General features: G+C 40.2%; 1 pseudogene; it reads left to right on the forward strand.

Moving 5' to 3' along the window:
• Positions 1–4,135: 4,135 nt before the first annotated feature.
• On the forward strand, positions 4,136–4,456 carry LOC131750277 (cytochrome b-c1 complex subunit 8 pseudogene; annotated as a pseudogene).
• Positions 4,457–4,982: the final 526 nt, after the last annotated feature.

Here is a 4,982-nt window from a genome sequence, read left to right on the forward strand (position 1 = left end):
GGTCTTTAACAAATGTCCAGCATGTAGTAGACATTCAATGAATATTTTTGAATGAATGGGTACTACTTATTTGGTAATTTTTTTTCCCTGTAGAGTTGAGCATCAGTGAAGTTATTAAAAAGTGAAAACATACTAGGTATATTCAAGTTGCCTTTTGGTATATTATTAGCTAATGTGAATAACCAAAATTTGGGGATTTATTTTATTTATTTATTTATTTATTTATTTTTTGTGGTACGCGGGCCCCTCACTGTTGTGGCCTCTCCCGTTGTGGAGCGCAGGCTCCGGACGCACAGGCTCAGCGGCCATGGCTCACGGGCCCAGCCGCTCCGCGGCATGTGGGATCCTCCCAGACCGGGGCACGAACCCGCGTCCCCTGCATCGGCAGGCGGACTCTCAACCACTGCGCCACCAGGGAAGCCCGGGGATTTATTTTTAACTTCAGGGTTTGTTTTTTTTAACACGAGGGGCGTATCTGGAGTATTGTCAACCACTGAATTTTTTAGAGTAATGATGTATGATCTAACAAATTTATTTAAAATATATCATTTTTGCTTAAAATTGGAAAAACATCCATCCTGATGAGATGCTACAATCTTTTTTAAAGACGAAACTCCTGATAAGATTTTTCACGTGTCTTACCAGTAGGTGGAATATTTTCACACAAGCCCACCCACTAAAGTATCACTTGTTTCTAAATAAAGGTATCATTTATGCTTTGAAAAGAATATGTCCATCTATCATTTTTTTGAGGTTTGGGGAGGAAGGTGCCAAAGCCAGCAAGATCCACCCTGGCAGCCATGATTTAGAACATTTTGAAACAATCAAATTTGACGTTGTTAACAATTTATCTGGCTCAACCTTAATTCTGATGTACTGACAAGTGAAAATCTGGCAGAAACTCAGTGAACAAATTCCGTAATGTTTCAAGTGTTCTGGGACGCTTCCTTCCAAAATCCAACTCAAGCCACACCCTAACTCTACCTTGGAACAATCTCTCACAGGCTTTCAACTTTGTTTTGTTATTGTCACGCAAGAATCAAGACAGGAGTTAAAAGGATTTAAATTGATCTATATGTCTTTGTGTTTATACATATATATGTTTACTTTTTTTCTGTCAGAAATATTCCTAGTAAAATCTCAGTGATGGATTTTTAAAATTTTTTGATTTTTGCAATATCTTGGTTGAAACGCTGCTTTTGATTAATGCATGAAAAAAAAAGTTTCCAGCCAAATTAATCCACAGCAGCAGTTCTCAAACTTTTCTGTACATTAGAATAAACTAGTTCATTTTAGAAGTTTGGAGGCTGAGGCTGCTTCCCATTCCAATGAAACCTCTGAGAGTGAAAACCAATCATCCATATTTCTGAAGCCCCCTCCCAAGTTGGTTCTAGTGTGTAGCCAAGTTTGAGATCAGTGATCCAACCTGGTAACTCATAGCGTGGTATGTGGTGAACAGCACTGGTACTAGCTGGAAGCTTGTCAGAAATGCCGAGGGCTGGGTCCCTTCCTAGACCTACTGATCCAGAATCTGATCTAGACCACTGCTTCCCAAACTTTAATGCGCCTTCCAGTAACATTGGATCTCTTGTTAAAACGAGGATTTGAATTCACTTGTTAAGTCATAGAGCCTAAGACTCTGCATTTCTAATAAGCTCTCAGAGGACACCCATGGTTCTGGTCCAAGACTAGTCTTTGAGAAGGATCTAGCTGGTAAAGTCTTTGAGTCATCTTCCTTGGGTCACAATCATCACAGCCTCCAATCTAACAAGGATAATAACAGCTATGGCTTTTAGGCAACTACCACATACCAGACAATGGGTTAAGAGCTTCTTTTTTACAAGCTCGATGAGAAAGAACTATGATAATTTATATTTAAAAACTAAATTATGGTTCAGAGAGGTATAGTGTGGCTTAAAGCTGCTCATCTTCCCCTATGTCAAGGGCTCTCAGACTTCAGAGTGATTATGAATCGATCAATGTGCTCAATACATATGTAAATTATAAAATATTCTGCTTCAGTGTGGTTGAGGGGAGGGGACTCAATAATGTATCCTCACCCTCAGAGATGGTCTGAGTCCCTTCCTGAGTTTCAATTGATAACATACAGACAACAGGATAGGACTATAAAGTGATGCTCAATGAACATGCCAAACTAATCCTAAAGGATTTCTACTTAGCAACACTTTATAAGTGTTGTACTTAAACTTGCAAGACATATGATTGAAATGAATTTTTCAAGAGATGGGAGTCTTAGGTTTCTAATAAATGAGAGGATACCATCACTGGGCTTACCCCTCTGGGATGTTCAAAATAAGTGTAATACACAGCACGTTTATGAAAACCACATTTAGAGGAGACATATAAACTCATAAAGTAGTTGAACAATAACACAAGGTGGCATATGGTAGATGCCAAATGGGCGACAGAGGCAGTACTCATAATGAAAGTAGCTACCACTTATTGAATAACTATTATGTGGCAGATGTTTTATATAAGTTGCCTCACTCTATCACTACAGTCAAAGTAAGGTTATAATTAATATTTCTATTTTACAGATAAGGAAAAGGAAGCTCAAGGAGTTATGAAATTTTCCCAAGGACTCACCAATATTAAAAGCCAAACTGGGATTGCAACCACAGCTCTGTGTGATCCCAAATGCAATTCTAGTTCTAGAATACCTTATTGCCTCTCCTACACCATCCTACCTCCTCTGTATTCTTGGAGGTCAGTGAAGGAAAACATGCAGCAACAGAGCAAGCCTTGTGAGGAGATTTTTCCATGAGCTGTTTTTATAAAGACTGCTGAGAGTTTGATAAGCCAAGAAGGGGCAGGAAGAGAAATTGAACCAGGAAAAGAGATTGATCAGGGAGCAGTATCAGGAAACAAGGGGGTGTTGAAGTTTGATAAGAAATGATTTGTTTAGGGAAGAAGTGTGGGGTGAAGTGCATAAGCTAAGAACATAATAAAGGACCTTAACAATCCTCTCAGGGATATTGGTCTAAGGACAGTGTGGTCTCACAGAAGTTTTCAGGAGAGGGAGAGAAATGATAATCCTAGAGTTTTCATAAAATGTGTAAGACCCCAGTGTACTGAATGGTTTGTAGGCTGAGGAAGGAAGGATTTTGTGAAGGACTCTAATAAGCCTCACTGAAGTTCCAAAGGAATAGTAAAACGAGCAAATTTGTGGATGGGGCGGGGCAGAGGGGTTCTTTATGGAACCTGGAAACATAAAGCAGTGATGTCTTGACAGTTCCAAATTGTAGAGTTCTAAGGGATTTGGAATTTTCCCCAGGCAGTGGAAAGCCATTATGAAGATCAGTCTAGGAGAGACTGGAAACAGGAAGACCTCTTGGAAAACAATAACCTTTTGATTTGAGGTGTTGAAAAAAAAGTATAAATAATAGGAACCAAGACTCTATAGAAGATCAGGAAACACAGGGTGACTGGAACACTGGCATTCTGAGGAAATTCACAATGACTGTGAGTTGGTCATCTATTTACCCCTACTAAAATCTGGACTTTGAAGTTATAGTGTAAAGGAAACAATACCAAGTAGGATGCATTTTCCTTTCAAAAAACCCTTGGTGACAATAACAATAGCTTATGTTTACATACTATTTTTTATTTATATGTTTTATTACTTTATTCAAAGGACTCTTAAATAAATTACCTAATTGAAATCTCACTTATCCATGAAGAAGTCAGGGTAGAAATTATCACCCACATTTTCTATGTCAGGAAAGCAAGGCAGAGACAGGTTCAGTCATTCACTTGAGGCCACTCAGAGTCTAACTGGCCAAGGCAGAACTGGTCCCGTGGCTGTGTTTCAAGTCCAAGATCAGCCTCCTACAGCAAAGACAGTGAATCCTAGGCAGGAGAAAGCTGGGCTGGATGCGGATGACCACATGGATTTCTGTAGCAGTGTGTCATTCCTTCAATTAGTCCATAAAGCAGAAGACAATTCAATAAAAGTAGGTCATGACTTTGCACTTTAATTGTCATTAGGCTTAAATTACACAGGTACTTCTCATCAGTTTCCAGGAAAGTGAGAGAGCAAAAGGAATAAAAGTTGGTTAAAGGTGAGGTTTTTCTCTCTTTTTTGAAGTGCATGTTATCTGTGTCTAAATGTGGAATGGGAAGCCAGTGGATTCTGCGCTGCAGAGGGAGAGGTGACCTCGGCGCCGCAGCGACCATGGGCCGCGAGTTTGGGCATCTGATGCGGGTGCGGCCCGTGATCACCTACAGCTTATTGCCCTTGGAGCTGCCTTGGAGTGCCTTCCCGCACTACTTCAGCAAGGGCACGCCCAACATGAACATGCTGCACCGCACTCGGGCATGCATGCTTCATGTCGTGCCGCCATTTGTAGTGTTTTATTTTGTCTACACAGGGGGAACACTGGAGTTTGAGAAATCCAGGAGGAAGAATCCAGCTGCCTATGAAAATGACAAATGAACAACTCATCTGGATAATGGTCCCTTGTCTCTGAAAGACTCTTCTCTGGGAGAGGAGTCTACATTGTAGTGTCTCAAAGACACAATAAACTTATTAGAGGCTGCAAAAAAAAAAAAATGTGGAACACTTTGCATGAATCATTGACCCCTTGATTACTGAGTTCTAAAGCTATTCATCTGCCTGAGCAGACGAAGCCCACTCCAAATGAGGGCTCTTGGAGTCAACAACTCTCAGAGACTGATCGCGACCCAAGCAGACATGGAGGTTATTTAAAGTTTCTCACACTCCAACTGGGCAGAGAGGTGATGAACCTTAAGATTGCCTATGCCTCTGCTTACATCCAACACTGCCTTTTGGAAGGAAACAAACAAACAAATAAACAAAAACAATGAAATTCTGGAGACCTGGATATACCAGTCTATAAATTGCATATACCTTGAGCAAGTCATTTAACCACTTTGTACCTCAGTTTCCTGTCTATCAACTGACAATAAAAGGCATTAACTTCTAAATCTGTTTACTGATT

This window comes from Kogia breviceps, chromosome 2, assembly GCF_026419965.1.
Source record: "Kogia breviceps isolate mKogBre1 chromosome 2, mKogBre1 haplotype 1, whole genome shotgun sequence".
NCBI classification, from domain to species: domain Eukaryota; kingdom Metazoa; phylum Chordata; class Mammalia; order Artiodactyla; family Physeteridae; genus Kogia; species Kogia breviceps.